The following is a 16791-nucleotide window of genomic DNA, read 5'->3' on the forward strand; positions in this document are numbered from 1 at the left end:
ACTGTACTTTATTTCATTTTAAGATGACAACGTGAGCTGTAATGGTGTTTGGTAGTTTGGGATTTCATGAAGGTTATCAAGTGTAATCGTCATGAATGTCAAAGGTCTACTTTACACTGAATTATACATGTAGAAATTATTGAATTGGTGTATGTTTCGTTGTGGATATTTTCACCACAAAAAAAAAAAGTCTATAGCTATACTGGAAACCCTGGCGGCACAGTGATTAAGTACTATGGCTACTAACCAAGAGGTCGGCAGTTCAAATCCACCAGGTGCTCCTTGGAAACTCTATGGGGCAGTTCTACTCTGTCCTATAGGGTCACTATGAGTCAAAATCAACTCAAAAGCAACAGGTTTGGTTTTATAGCTATACTAGACAATGTATTAAACTAATTTCCAATAAAACTTATGGAAAATGTAAAGTGGTTAGTTTGTGTGTAGTCTGTGGATAGACAATAAAACCAAAAAATAAAGCCTGTAGCGGTCCTATAGGACAGCAAAGAACCGCCCCACAGGGTTTCCAAGGAGCTGCTGGTAGATTCGAACTGCTGACCTTTTGATTAGCAGCCATAGCTCTTAACCACTGCTCCACCAGGGCTCCATCTCATTGTAGTCCCACATTACTTATCATTCCATTTTACATGTGAGAAAAATGAGGCTCAGAAAGGTTAAGTAACTTGCCTAGGGTCACAGAGCTGGCAGGGGTAGAGTCTGTATTTGGGCCCAGGTCTGGGCTGACTTAAAAGCTTGGGCTTCTGCGAAGTAGAAGTTATCCTTGATAACAGAATGAGTTCTCTGGGAAGCAGAGGCTGAGATAGATATGGGAATGTGAAAAGTTTATTGGGAAGTAACACCTGTGAAAGGCCAAGACCCCAGTGCAGGCCTGCTGAAGTCTCTGCCAGCCCAACGTGGAGCTATGAAGTAAAGTCTGTCCATTAAAGGGGTCTCCCACTGGGTGAAACTGATTAGGTGATTAGGCTTTTGTACCACTGGCTTGCTCAGCCACTGGATGGAGGATGGGGACTCCAAAACTAGCATAATTTCAGCTCAAAAGCTGAGCTGACCCCTGAAGGTGAGCTCACTGTACTCCTTCAGCTGAGCCATGAGTCCGTTTTTAAACAAGGATCTGAACAGTGCATCTCTTTGTCTGCCTCATCCTCTAAAATTTGCTGGCACTCATTTCACCCAAGAAAAGGCAGTGCATTAGTTATCTATTGCTGAGTAACAAATTACCCCAAATAGTAGCTTAAAACAGCAAACATTTATTTAGTTTTTGTGGGTCAGGAATCCAGGTGTGGCTTAGCTGGTGCCTCTTCCCCAAGATCTTTCATAAGGTTGCAGTCAAGCTGTCAGTCAGGGCTACAGTTTCATCTGAAGACTCATGTGAAGGATAACCCACCTCCAAGCTCACTCATGTGGCTATTAGCAGGCCTTTGTCCCCCATCACATGGGCCTCTCCACAGAGCTGCCTCGTGACATGGCAGTGGCTTCCTCCAGGATGAGTGATCCAAGAAAGAATGAGAAAGAGGACCTAAGATGGAAGCCGTCATCTTTTATAATCTAATCTTAGAAGCGACATCCCTTCACGTCTACCATATTCTATTCGTTAGAAGCAAGACAGTAGTCCAGCACATACTAAAACACTACACAAATGCAAAAACACTAGGAGTCAGGGATAATTAGAAGCCATGTTTGAAGCTGCCTACCATGTCATTGGTGTTGTTGGGTGCCATTGAGTCGATTCAGATTCATAGCAACCCCACATGACAGAGTAGAACTGCCCCATAGGATTTTCTTGGCTATAATCTTTATGGAAGCAGATCACCAAATTTTTCTCCTGCAGAGATGATGGATGGGTTCTAACTACCAGCCTTTCAGTTAGCAGCCAAGCACTTAACCATTGCTTCACCAGGGCACCTTCTGCCTTCCGTTAAAAAAAAAAAAGAAAACCTACTGTCATCGAGTCAATTTCGACTCGTACTGACTGTATAGGACAAAGTAGAATTGCCCCATAGGGTTTCCAAGGAGTGCCTGGTGGATTTGAACTGGCAACCTTTTCGTTAGCAGATGTAGCTCTTAAGGACTACAGCACCGGAATTTCTGCCTACCACAAGCAGACACATAGCCAAATGAACAACACTGGCACCAATCATAATGTTTGCTACTATGTATTGAATACATGCTACAAAAGGCGTGGCTTTAGGCCCTTACAGTTCTCACCACAGCTCCTTTACTCACTCAAGATTCATCAGGCACCAGGCACTGTGAGCTGCTGAGAACAGAATGACAAATGAGACATGCTTTCTGCTCTTGAGGTCCTTTCATCCAGAGGTATACTTCGTTCGAATTTTACAAAGGAGGAAAAGGGAGCTCATGCCATTAGTAAGTGGCTGAGCTAGGGAGCCAAAGCCAGTCGGTGTGACTTCAAGGTCAGTAATTACTGTGAAGACAGGATTCTCCTGAAGCCACAAGACCTGAAAACATCACCAGGCACCAAAGGGCCCTCCTTTTTTCCTTATCTAAGAACAATTGTGAGAAAGAAGTAAGTCTCCAAGAATACTAACAATAGAATTCCATTTATATGAAGTTCACAAAACCAGGCAAAATGAAATCTTGTTTAATCAGGGACAAATAGCGGTGGCACTGAAGAGAAAAGCAAGGAATTGATTTCAGAGATTAGGATAGCGGCCACCTCTAGACTGAAGAAGGGAGGAGGACGTGATTGGGGCCACCAAGGGGTTTGGGTGGGGACGGAGTTCATTTCTAGACCTGGTGGTACTTATACACGTGTCTAATTTATAGTGACTCATTAAGCTTTTTTTAAAAAAAAGTTTAATGAAAAACTATAAATTAGACTGTAAATAATGCTTTATTCACTTCTATGTATGTATATCCCACAATAAATAAAATAACAAAAAACAATTGTGCTGGGTGGGAAGCTATTTGCCAGGTGCCTGTGAAGGCAGGTAAAAGAGCTTTTTTTTCTAGAGATGGGCCTTTGTGCTCCTGACAAATCAGCCACACAGATGGATTTGCAGCCTGACTTACCACTATGTTCTTAGTGTGTGCTATACCAAAAATAAATTCTGAGGAGGACAGTGCTTGGTGAGATCATCTTACCATTTGATACAACATGTCAGGGCAAGTTGGCGCTTTCTATTCCTGAAAGGGGTACGGAAGCATGAAACCCGATTCGTACTGTAACAATACTTAGATCTTTACAAAGCCAAGAGCAGTCTTGTACCAAAGTGCAAGAGAAGGCTAACTCCTGGGATACCTCTGATTAATTAGGCTTTAATATATTTCCTCTCAGAACTTGACAAAAAAGCAGAGGGGCGTTTTAGGTTGGGGTCTATTTGAGACTGCTAAATCAGATCAGTTAAATAGTGAGAGGGATTGGGAAGCTAGTCTTTGTAGCTGGCAGTTGTGTGGGAAGAGAGGAAGGATTGAAGGGAAGGTAAGGCCGGGGTATGGGTTGAGGACCTTTCACCAGTGTCCTAACTCTTTGGGGGATTTGGAGCTGGTTCTATCCAGTCCCACCTTGGTCAAGATGGGGCTTTGTCTTCTGAATTACCAACCATCTAGATGTCTGGAGCCCTTGCCGATGCTTTACCTACCACCCACCTACGTGGGTGGTAGGTACGTATGAATCAGGGTCAGATTGGGCTGAAGTATGTTTTAGGACCCAGAGAGCATCCTTCCACTATCAGTGGGAGCCAAGGTGGGGGTGACAGATAAAGTACTGCATTTTTGCAAGCCTATTAATTTTTTTTTAATTTTATTGTACTTTAAGTCAAAGTTTACAAATCGTCTGTCTCTCATACAAAAATTGATATACACCTGGCTATATACTCCTAGTTACTCTCCCCTAATGAAGACAGCACACTCCTTCTCTCCACTCTATTTTCGTGTCCATTCAGCCAGCTTCTGACCCCCTCTGCCCTCTCGTCTTCCCTCTAGACAGGAGCTGCCCACATAGTCTCATGTGTCTACTTGATCCAAGAAGCTCACTCTTCACTAGTATCATTTTCTATTCCATAGTCCAGTCCAATCCCTATCTGAAGAGTTAAGCCTATTAAATTTTAATTTCAGATAAATGAAAAGTATTTTTTAATGTAAGTATGCCCTAAATATTGCATGGGACATACTTATACTAAAAAATTATTTATCTGAAATTCAGATTCAACTGGGTATCCAGTTTTGTTTTAATTTTGTTGTGTTTTAGAACATGTCCATTCATCCAGTTCACCTGTCCCTTCCTGCATTCTCATCTTTGCTTTTGAGCAGGTACTCCCCATTTGGCCTTGTATACTTGATTAAGCTATGAAGTACATTCCTCACATGTGTTATTATTTGTCTTATAGGCCTATCTAACCTTTGGCTGAAAGTTGGACTTTGGGAGTGGCTTCAGTTCTGAGTTAGCAGGATGTCCAGGGGCCATGTCCGGGGGCCATAGTCTCAGGGTTCCTCCAGTCTCTGCCAGACCAGTAAGTCTGGTCTTTTTTTGTGAATTTGAATTCCAGCTCTGTCCAGGACCCTCTACTGTGATCCCTGTCAGAGCTATAGGTGGTGGTAGCGAGGCACCAACTAGTTCTTCTGGGCTCAGGCTCGTGGAGGCTGTGGTTCATGTGGCCCATTAGTCCTTTGGACTAATATTTTCCTTGTGGCTTTGGCTTTCTTCGTTCTCCTTTGCTCCCAACTTGATGGGACTAATGGATGTGTCTTAGATGGCCGCTCACAAGGTTTTAAGACTCCAGATGCTACTCACCAAAGTAGGATATAGAACATTTTCTTTACGCACTATGTCAATTGACCTAGCTGTACCCCAAGACCATGGTCCCCAGACCTCAGCCCTTCAAGGTGTGTGGATATGTCTAGGAAGCTTCTATGACTTTGCCTTGGTCAGGTTGTGCTGACTTCCCCTATATTGTGTAGTCTTTCCCTTCACCAAAGTTAACACTTGTCTACTACCTAGTTAGTGATTTTCCTCCCCCACTCTCCCCTCCCTCATAACCATCAAAGATGGTTTTTTTCTGTGTGTAAACCTTTTCTTTGGTTTTTATAATAGTGGTTTCATATAGTATTTATCCTTTCGTGATTGACTTATTTCACTCACCATAATGCCCTCCAGATTGATCCATGTTGTGAGATGTTTTAAGGATTTATCATTGTTCTGTATCATTGTGTAGTCTTCCATTGTGTGTATGACCCATAATTTGTTTATCCATTCATCTGTCAGTGGCCACTTAGGTTGTTTCCATCTTTTTGCTATTGTGAATAATGCTGCAGTGAACATGGGCATGCATATATCTATTCCTGTGATGGCTCTTATTTCTCTAGAATATATTCCTAGGAGTGGGATTACTGGATCGTATGGTATTTCTATTTCTAGCTTTTTAAGGAGGCACCATATCATTTTCCATAGTGGTTGTACCATTTTACATTCCCACCACCAGTGGTGGGAATGGGGCGATACTCAGCATCTAGCAATAGGAGGGAAAGCTGGTCAGGACTCTATCAAGCGCTGTAGGGCTGGCAAAGGATACTACTTGCCTGATCTGCTCAAGGTTTCCATTTCTCTCTCTTTCCCCAGCCCTTGGGGACTTCTATCTGGTCTGTAGGCTGCACATTGGCTCTGCACGGGATATTTGATAATACTAAGGAATTATTGTTCATTATTTTATGTGATAACGGCATTGTAGTTGTTTTTTTTTTAAAGGAGTCCTTAACTTTTAGAAATATATACTGAAATATTTACAGCTGAAATGATACCTGAAATTTGTTTCAAAAGAATACATGAAATACATAAGTCAATCACAAAAGGACAAATATTTTATGATTGCATTTTTATAAGAAGACTAGAATAGGTTTATATACAGATACCAATGTGCATTGATGGTTATCAGGGATGGGGAGGGGAAAGGGGGAAGCACTCTTGAGATAGTAGACACTTGTTATTTTTGGCTATTGAATGTGGATGAAGTACATACGGCTTGACCAAGGCAAATGATGTCACTAAGAAGTGCACAGGAGAAAAGGATGTTTTTGGTAAAGGACATGACAAATATAATTGTGCAACAACACCAACAACAACCAAAAAATATGTGTGTGGCTACACAGATATGTTTAAAGACATATATGTGTATGGGTATAAATACGTGGGTACATATACGTGGACAGATAGATGTATCTATAGGTATATGTATGTAGAGGTCATGTATATGTGTATATACATATATATTCATAAATATAATAAACCACATAGGGGACATAGCTATGGATACTTCTTAGACATAACCATATGCCTCGTGAGGCTATTCTTCTGGGTTTGAAGGGTTAGGACCATAGTCTTGTGGGACAACTCAGTTAATTGGCATAATATAGTTCATAAAGCGTATGTTCTATATTACGATGCGATGACTAGTGTCTGGAGTCTTAAGAGCTTGTGAGTGGGCATCTAAGATACATTTATTGGTCCCTTATTTGTCTGGACCAAGAAAGAAAGGATAAAATCAAAGACTTAAAGAAGAAAGTGGTCTGCAGGACTAATAGCCTGCAAGAACCATGACCTCATCTACCCTGAGACCAGAAGAACTAGATGGTGCCCAGCTACCATTGCTGACCTTTCTGATCAGGGCCACATTAGATGGATCCTTATAGACCAGGAGAAAATGTGAAACAGAACTCAAATTTTCTAAAAAAGTCCAGACTTACTGGGCAGATTGAGACTAGAGACTATCATCCCGAGATACTCTTTAAACCTTAAACCAAAAGTATTCCTGAGGTCACCTTTTAGCTAAAATACAGATTGGCTTATCACCCCTGAGTAATAAGCTCTTTTAAAAAATCGTCTATGGGAGACCAAATGATCACGAATTACCCTAAAGCAAACATGAGAAGGTAAGTGGGGAAGGGCTTGAAATGGTACAGCCAGAATGGAATGAATGAGAATAATGACACATTGTGAAAAATGTAACCAGTATCACCAAACAATTTGTTTAAAAATTGTTCAGTGGTGTTTTGGATTGAATTGTGTCCCCCTCAAATATGTATCAACTTGGCTAGACCCTGATTTCCAGTATTGTACGGTTCCTCATCATTTTGTGAGCTTATGTGATTATCCTATGCCTTGTTATTCCTAACCTCTGTTATGTTAATGAGGCAGGATTACAAACAATTATGCAAATAAAGCAGGACTCAATCTACAGGATTAGGTTGTAACTTGAGTCAGTCTCTTTTGAGATATAAAGGAGAGAAGCAAGCAGAGAGGAAAGGGACCTTATATCACCAAGAAAGAAGCACAGGGTCCCTGTGCTGAGAATCTCCTAGACAAGGGGAAGATTGATGACAAAGACCTTTCCCCAGAATTAACAGAGAGAGAAAGCCGTCCCCTGAAGCTGGCACCCTGAATTTGGACTTCTCACTTCCTAAACTATGAGAGGATGAATTTATCTTTGTTAAAGCCATCTACTTGTGGTATTTCTGTTATAGCAGCACTAGATAACTAAGACAAATGGGAACCTAATTTGCCGTGTAAACTTTCACCTTAAAACCCAATGAGATATTATTAAAAAAAAAAAAAAAAAAGGAGTATGAGAGAGGAAATCTATCTTGTCAAAAAAAAAAAAAAGGCCCATGAGTGGCTGCCTGGGGCTGGTAGTGTAGGGAAGCATGAATTGCAAAGGGAAGCAGGGAAATTTGGGGGAATGATGGAAATGTTCTATGTTTTCATTGTGGCAGTAGTTTCAGAGGTATATGTAGCTGTCAAAGCTCATCAAATTGTACACTCTAAACAGATGCAGTTCATTGTACATAAATTATACCTTAATATGGGTATATATCAATAAAGGTATTAGCTGAAAAACTAAAATATGGGAGGGGGGGAAGTGGATGGTGTGTGGATAGGGCAGGGCTGATCATGCGTTCACAGTGTTGGGGTTGGTGCTGGTTACATGTAGGCTTCATTACACCGTCCAGCTGCTTTTGCATATGTTCAAAATTCTCCATCATGAAGAGTTTTTTTAAAAGATAAGAAAAAAAAAATCCAAATTAGGGGTTTTGGAAATTCTCAATAAGGGTGATTTGCTAAAAAATCATTGAAATTAGATTTGGTTGAGATAATTATGAATGACTGGAGGAAAACTGCTACCATCTGGAAAGATGCTACCTTCAGGTTTCCTCTAAGTGGCTTCAAGTTCTTATTGCACAGTAATAAAAAGAAAATTCTAAAAAAAAAAAAATGCAAAATAACATAACTCTGCACATGTACAGATGTGTCCTCCAGTCTTTCTCTCTTCCAATTGGCCCAGCAGCTTTTTTGAACATAACCACTCTGTATTTGCTGCCTTTGTTTTCTTTTACTGGTTCCCTGGGAGGGTGACTCATATTTCACAAAGGGTGGAGCCTGTAGGGAGGCCATCGGGCAATTCAGTGTAAGTGAAAGGGAATTGTGAAGCATCAGTGCGGCCACTCTTACAAACACTGTGGTATGGGATGGGATTGGCTCTGCAGAGGCTGGGACACCGAGCTGTTAGCTGCCTTCCCTCCCCCTACAGCCATGGCCTGGGTTTTATTGCCTCTGTACCCTTGGGAACCAGCTTCCCGCCAAGTGTCTGAGAGGACAGGCCTAGTTCCTGGCTACGGGAGGATGTGAAAGTGAAAGGTTCTGACTGTACTTGACTGTGATTTGAAACACCTGTCAGGAAGAACAGGTCCCGCCTAACTCGAGGGTGCTCCCAAGTGGCTGTGGATGAGCAACAATTCCCCTGCAGAGAGAGGAAGGAGAAACCTGAGCCAAACTGTAAGTAAAGGGAGAACGGGAAGGAGTCCATGATACAGAAACCTTGATTATAACCCCCACTAGTGATCTGGCTGAGCCAGCATCACAGGGTAAACCAGGAGCTTAGAACAGTGGGTACCGACAGATGATAACGAACATCTGTTCAGGCGGCAGTGCTGGTTTAGTGGTGGAATTCTTACCTTCCATGCAGAAGACCTGGGCTCATCCCCAGCTAATGCACCTCACGCACAGCCAACACCCATCTGTCGGTGGAGGCTTGTGTGTTGCTGTGATGCTGAACAGGTTTCAACAGTGCTTCCAGGCTAAGAATAAGAAGAAAGGTCTGGCGACCTGATTCTGAAAATCAGGAAACCCTATAGATCACAATGGTCTAATCTGCAACGATCTGCAACCGATCGTGAGGGCGGCAGACGATTGTCATTGAGTTGAGCATGGGGTCACAGTTAGTACATCCATGAGTCGGCAGCTGACTCAATGGCAGGTAACGCCACCACCCCTCTATTCAGTCAGGCTTTAAATCTCTCGTTTAATCTTCACAACAGTCATAAAAGGCAGGTCAAATTTGTATCCCCATTTTACAGACGAGGAAATGGAGGCTAAGAAAAATAACTTTCCCCGATCACAAAACTAGTATGTGATAGAGCTGGGCTTTAAATCTTATGGCTGGACTCTAGAGCCTGCCCTCGTACACACTATACTAGTGAAAAGGAAGGCAAAAAGATTAGAAAAAATAATAATAATAAAATTAGAAAAAGAAAATGCTCCTTAAATGGTTATAATAGCTTTCTGCTAGTACTGCCCGATAAGGGCTATAGATGGGTCTGTGATGAAGCAGGAGCCGACGGTGGCATGGCAGGTAGCTGTGATGAGTGCTCCCTGACTTGAAGGATGCTTTTCAAGGTCAGGAATATAGCCTGATATCCCCCAGAGCCTACCACAATGATGGTCGCATAGTAGGTGCTCAGTAAAGGTTTGCTGAGTGAATGCAAATGTTAAGGACTGGATTGCAGCCCCTAAAATGTTATGTTGAAGTTCTAACCCCATACCTGTAAATATAACCCTATTTGGAAATATGTCGTACTGGAGTAGGGTGGGTCCTAAGCCTAATCCCTTCTGAGTGGAGTCTTATAAAAAGAGCAGAATAGACACTCACACATACACACACGCACAGACAGAAGACAGATATCATTACCCACTGGGCACAGCTTATCATTGATTTTTTTTTTTGCTGCTACTCGTAAAAATCTGTGATGATGGAAAGGAGCAGTGGTGCAAGTATGAGGAAGACTTCTCAACCATTAGCAATTGAACCCCGCATGGTGCCTTCTGCATGTACTCAGTTTTTATTTTTCTGTACAGTAGGCATACTGCCCTGACAATGGAAATGAGCTTGCATCCCACGTTCGGAGTGGCTGTTGTGAGAAGAAAGCAGCTCAGATCCTGAGGGCGATGATGTAGGTGAGGGTCTCATTTATAGAGCAAATCAATATCTGAATAATTCATAACGACTTTTCTAACCCTGAACTGCCAATTGAATTCCCACAGACCAATGGCCTTTATGTAATTAGGCTTTGAGCAAGTAAGATTAGTATAAATCTAAATCTCTCTTTACTTCCCACAGAGTTGGTACAAACAATTCGCAAATGCTTACCAAATACTGATCACCTGGGATTCTAGAGAGTGGGAGAAAGATATGATGACCACTTCATATGCTGATTAAAATGTTCTCAGTATTTTGAGTTCACCTCTAAGGCTTTGCTCACATAATCTTGGTTTAGGATTGCCTTAGTTATCTAGCGCTGCTGTAACAGAAATATCACAAGTGAGTGGCTTTAACAAACAGAAGTTTACTTTCACACTGCTTAGGAGGCTAGAAGTCCAAATTCAGGGCACTGGCTTTCTTGTTGTTGCTGTGGTTAGGTGCCATTTAGTAGGTTCCAACTCATAGTGACACTGTGTATAATAGAACAAAACACTGCCAGGTCCTGTGCCACCCTCACGGCCATTGCTATGTTTGAATCCATCATTGCAGCCGCTGTGTCAATCCACCTCATCGGGGGGTCTTCCTCTTTTTCCCTGACCCTCTACTTTACCAAGTACAGTGTCTGTTTTAGTTATCTAGTGCTGCTATAATAGAAATACACAAGTGGATGGCTTCAACAAAGATAAACGTATTCTCTCATTCCAGGACGCTGAAAGTCCAAATTCAGGGTGTCAGCTCCAGGAGAAGGCTTTCTCTATCTGCCAGCTCTGCAGGAAGGTCCTTGTCATCAATCTTCCCCTAATCTAGGTGCACAGGAACCCCAAAGGACATGCTCTGCTCCTGGCCGCTGCGTTCTTGGTGGTATGAAGTCACCTGTTTCTCTGCACTTTTCTCTTTCATGTCTCAAAAGAGATCGACTTAAAATACAACTAATCTTGTAGATTAAGTTCTGCCTCCCTAACATAACTTCCTCTAATCCTGCCTCATTAACATCATAGCGGCAGGATTTACAACATGTAGAAAATCACATCAGATCACAAAAAGGTAGACAGTCACACCATACTGGGAATCATGGCCTAGCCAAGTTGACACACATTTTGGGGGGACACCAATTCAATCTCTAACAATGTCCTTCTCCACAGAGTGGTTCCTCCTGATAACGTATCCAAAACACACGAGATGAAGTCTGGCCATCCTCCCGTCTAAGCGGCATTCTGGCTGTATTTCTTTGAAGACAGATTTGTTCATTCTTCTGGCAGTCCATGAAACATTCAATACTCTTCACCAACATCATAATTCAAATGGATCAGTTCCTCTTCAGTCTTTTCATTCATTGTCTAGCTTTTGCATACATATGAGGCAACTGAAAATGTCATAGCTTGGGTCAGGCACACCTTAGTCCTCAAAGTGACGTCTTTGCTTTTTAAAACTTTAAAGAGGTCTTTTGCAGCAGATTTGCCCAATGCAAAGTGTCTCTTGATTTCTTGACTGCTGCTTCCTTGAGCATTAATTGTGGATCCGAGTTAAAATGAAACCCTTGACAACTTCAAAATTTGCTCCGTTTATCATGATGTTGCTTATTAGTCTAGTTGTGAGGATTTTTGTTTTCTTTATGTTGAGGTGTAATCCACACTGAAGGCTGTAGTCTTCGATCTTCGTCAGTAAGTGCTTCAAGTCCTCTTCCCTTTCAACAGGTAAGATTGTGTCGTCTGTGTATTGCAGGTTGTTAACGAGTCTTCCTCCAGTCCTGATGCTGCATTCTTCTTCATATATCCAGCTTCTGGGATTATTTGCTCAGCATACAGATTGAATAAGTATGGTAAAAGGATACAGCCCTGGAGCACGGCTTTCCTGATTTTAAACCACACAGTATCCCCTTGTTCAGATGACTACCTCTTGGTCTATGTACAGCTTCCACATGAACACAAGTATTCTGGAATTCTTCTCCACAGTCGAATGTCTTTGAATAGTCAATAAAACACAGCTAAATCCTTCCAGTATTCTCCGCTTCTAGCCTAGATCCCTCTGACATCAGCAATGATATCCCTCATGCCACATCCTCGTCTAGATCCAGCTTGAATTTCTGGCCGTTCCCTGTTGATGTACTGTCGCAACTGCTCTTTTGAATGATATTCGGTGAAATTTTACTTGTGTGTGATATTAATGACATTGATAATTTCCACATTCTGTTGAATCACCTTTTTTGGAGTGGGCACAAATACGGATCTCCTCCAGTCGGTTGGCCGGGTAGCTATCTTCCAAATTCCTTGGCACAGATGAGTGAGCGCTTTCAGCCTTGCGTCCTTTTGTTCAAACATCCCAATTGATATTCTGTCATTTCTGGAGTGTCTTAGTTATCTAGTGCTGCTATTACAGAAATACCACAAGTGGATGGCTTTAATACACAGAAATTTATTCTCTCACAGTTTAGGAGGCTAGAAGTCCAAATTCAGGGTGCCAGCTCCAGGGGATGGTTTTTCTGTCAGTTCTGGGGGAAGGTCCTTGTCATCAACCTTCCCCTTGTCTAGGAGCTTTTCAGTGCAGGAACCCCGGTCCAAAGGATGCACTCTGTTCCAGGTGCTTCTTTCTTGGTGGTATGAGATCCCTTTCTTCTCTGCTTGATTCTTTCATTTATATCTCAAAACAGATTGACTCAAGATACAACCTAATCCTGTAGATTGAGTCCTACCTCATTAGTATAATTATCTTTAATCTTGCCTCATTAACATCATAGAGGTTAGGATTTACAACACATGGGATAATCACATGAGATCACAAAATGGTGGACTACCATACAACATTGGTAATCATGCCTTAGCCAAGCTGAGACACATTTTGGGGGGACACAATTCAATCCATTACATTCTACCCTTTGCCCCCCCCAAATTCATATCCTTGCCATATGTAGAACATACTCACCCTATCCTATCATAGCAAAAGTCTTAAATCAAGTCCAAATTCTCTTGGGGCAAAATTCTTCTTCGTCTGTGAAATCTAGAATACAAGTTATCTGCTTCCAAAGTACAATGGTGGAAGAGGCACAACGTAGACATTTCTATTATAAAAGGGAGAAATTGGAGGGAAAGAAGGGATAGCAGGCACCAGGCAAGTCAGCAGAACACATTACATTAGCCCTCAGCCTTGAAAATAATCCTGTGTTTTCTGAGACCATTTAGACAATGGCCCTGCCCTCCAGACTCTGAGTGTTGGCCATACTCTCTGGATTCTGGGTGGAGGGCCCTGAGCCCTGGGCTTCAGCTCCACTTTCCAGGCCCACTGGAACACCAACTCCGCACCTTCTGATTTGGGCAGCAACATTCTCCCCGTTCATCTGAGTGGCGACCCCACCCTGTTCTTCTGCCCCTTGGGTATGGCAGCTCCATCCCCGAAGATTTAGGCAGCAGATCCAGCTGCTAATGGAAAGGTTGGTAGTTTAAATCTGCTTCAGTAAAGATCGCAGCCTTGGAAATTCTATGGGGCAGTTCGGCTCTGTCACTACGGGTCACTATGAGTTGGAATTGACTTAAGGCAATGGGTTACTATAGTTCCACATGTGCACTTGGTCCTGAGAACCGCTGGTATCTCAACAACTGGCTGGGTAGGTTGAAGAAGAAGCTGGGAATTGGTTGGACCAACACTCGGCAAACTGATATGGCTGAAACTGGGCCCCTGAAGGACATGAGGCCCAAAAGGAGCCCCTTGGACTGAGCTTGATAGCTGAGAAAGCCAGTTCTGGTGGATGGTTACTGAACCCACCCTAACATTTGTCAGGCTCAGGGAAAAAATAGAAATAGAGATCCATGTACCATATGTCTAAATAATTGAAAGTTCAAAATCAAGCTAACAAACTGTTAAATAAAATATGTTTTAACTTCCTACTTAAACAAACACAGCTTCATAACAACAAAATAAAAAAAGCATTCAGAAAGCTGTGCTTTTATGATGGAAAGCCAGCAAAAAAAGCAAAGATAACAGAATGTAATTATTATTGCCAATGTAAAACCAATGAAATAGCTATTAATTCCAATCTCGTTGCTTTTCCCTTTGGTAGCTCAACAATATGTATTTAAATGTATCATACATATAATACGTGTTATTTGTTTTACATGACTTTTGTCCATAATAAATTCTAGTTAAACTGAGTAACAAGACTTACTTCTGAATATGATGTATGTATTATTACTTGTCTACTTTAAAGCCTATTAAATTAATAATCTCATTTTGAGTTTTTCATTCCGTATTGTGATCATTTGGTGCTTTTTTTTTTTTTTAACCTGTATTACATGTTGAACATTCTCACGTACATTTTGAAATAATTTCTATGAAACCTAGAAAGCTTCCATTGTTTTCTATTGTAACTATTGACCTGTCATTGCCACAAAAAGCATCATTATGCTTGATTATATATTGGACATTCATATTACTTTTATAAGAACATCATACATCATACAAAAACACTCTGTTGAATACTATTTTATTCCTTTTAAATTTAATTCTAGTAATTGCATTTTTTTTTTTTTTTTTTGTATGCAGGTGACGATCCCTCCCTCTCTCTTGCTCTTTCTCTTTTTTTTTTAAATCAAGAACCTCGGTATTTCCAGGCACAAATACCTTACACTGGCCAAAGCTGATCTTGAAGACTGGTAGTAAAACTCTATCCCAGCAATAACAAAATACTTTGTATTTCTTGTTGTGTGCTCTCAAGTCAATTTTTGACTCATAAACCAAAACCCGCTGCCATCAAGTCAACTCTAACTCGTAGTGACCCCATAGGACAGAGTAGAACTATCCCACAGAGCTGCCAAGGAGCACCTGATGGATTTGAACTGCCTACCCTCTGCTTAGCAGCTGTGGCACTTAACCACTCTACCACCAGGGTTTCCTTTTGACTCATAGCAATCTTAGAAGTCAGAGTAGAATTGCCCCGGAGGGTTTCCTAGGCTGAAGTCTGTCCAGGAGCAGATCGCCAGGTCTTTTTCTCCCAGAGAGCCTGCTGGTGGGTTTGAACCACTGACCATTCGGTTAGCTGCTGAGCATTTAACCATTTAGCCACCAGGTCTCCTTGTCTTTATGCTTCGGATATAAAAAAACTTTCTTTTCCATCTAAAATAATTTTGGTGCAAAATTAAATACTAAATTTTCTGCCATGTTCATGCAATGGAAAGTTGTAATCATTATATTGAACTGGATGGCATTTTGCTAGAAACATATTTAGGCTGTCAAAAGGGCGTGCTGGTCATTTTTCAGGATCACCATCCAATAAACATAGTAAAGCTCTAGAGGTTTTTGGTTTTCTCATTCAATTGCTGCTCTTATAAATGCAATTTTCTTATATGCTAATAGCAGGTCAGAATTGCATTTGGTTTTCTGACTCATGAATTTGTTATGAATAATTCTCTTCTGTGTTCTCATTGTTTTGATCAATAATTAAGTCTTCACTGAGTGAAGAATACAAAGTTGCAGGGATTTAATCTAATCTTCTCAAATACTGAAATTGATGAGAATTTTTTTTTTGTTCATTTTCATTTGATTACTAATTAAATCTTTGTCAAGTAAAAAATTGATAATAGCCTGTCTGCAAATTTTATGTGGGTCATGCTCAGTCGAAGTCTGCTCATTTTCATTGCTTCATTTTTAGAAATGTCAGCAGTCTGTCTGCCTTCTATTTCCATTTCTTTCAGCTTTTTTGTTTCTGAGCTCCACTTCTGTAATTTCTATCTCTGTGTCGATCTTGATTTATACTCATTTTCAAAGATATTTAAATAAAGCTGGAATGTACATTGAAATTTTTAGAACGTAGCATTAAATCTTGTTAACGTTTTTATAAAAATTCGTAATTCTAGCATTTAATGTGCACCTAGTTGCCATCATATTTGTCCAGCTAGTTGCTAATTTCTGTAATGTTTCGGGAGTGTTGCATCTGGACCTGCGTATATACAAATTAAAGGGTAATATGAATTATTTAATATTACAAAATATTCTTCAGCTGTCACATGGAACTGTTGCAGATACCAGAACCACACACCACTGGGAAACGATACCTCATTATGCAAGAAATCTAGAGCGTTCCTGCTGTCTTAAAGGAAGGGTTGACAGGTTAATTAATTAGTCTTTTTTTCCTAAGTGCCTCCTCCTCCCTGCTCTCTGAAGATCTGTTTATTTCGGCAGCAGCACGATGTACAAATCTTCATGGCATACTGACTTAATCTCTTGTTTCAAGGACAGAGGGCTAGAAACGTGGAGGAGAAGCAATTCCTTGGGGCTTGAACGATATAAGCCATGAGAACAGATGTTTAGAGTTATGGATTGTGTAGTGGCAGCATTGAGTGCCAGATTCCAAGAAATAGCACCCTCACATTCCTTAATATATGGATCTGTGGCATTTGTGATATGTGGGGTCATCCACAGCTCAAGACCTGAGCAGTGGCCATTTCGAATGTTGTCTTAGGAATTAATGAGAGGTCTATGAAAGTAGGCTCCCTGGCAGACTGGAGACTGGGGGAAA

At 41.2% G+C, this 16791-nt stretch overlaps 1 long non-coding RNA gene across 1 annotated transcript; it reads left to right on the forward strand.

Moving 5' to 3' along the window:
• Positions 1-7645: 7645 nt before the first annotated feature.
• LOC111751771 (uncharacterized) lies at positions 7646-14480 on the forward strand. Its single transcript, XR_002786847.2, has 4 exons — positions 7646-8803; positions 10163-10261; positions 10992-11147; positions 12009-14480. It is a non-coding gene; the product is annotated as an uncharacterized LOC111751771 (long non-coding RNA).
• The last annotated feature ends 2311 nt before the right edge of the window (positions 14481-16791 follow it).

Source organism: Loxodonta africana, chromosome 18 (genome assembly GCF_030014295.1).
Source record: "Loxodonta africana isolate mLoxAfr1 chromosome 18, mLoxAfr1.hap2, whole genome shotgun sequence".
NCBI classification, from domain to species: Eukaryota; Metazoa; Chordata; class Mammalia; order Proboscidea; family Elephantidae; genus Loxodonta; species Loxodonta africana.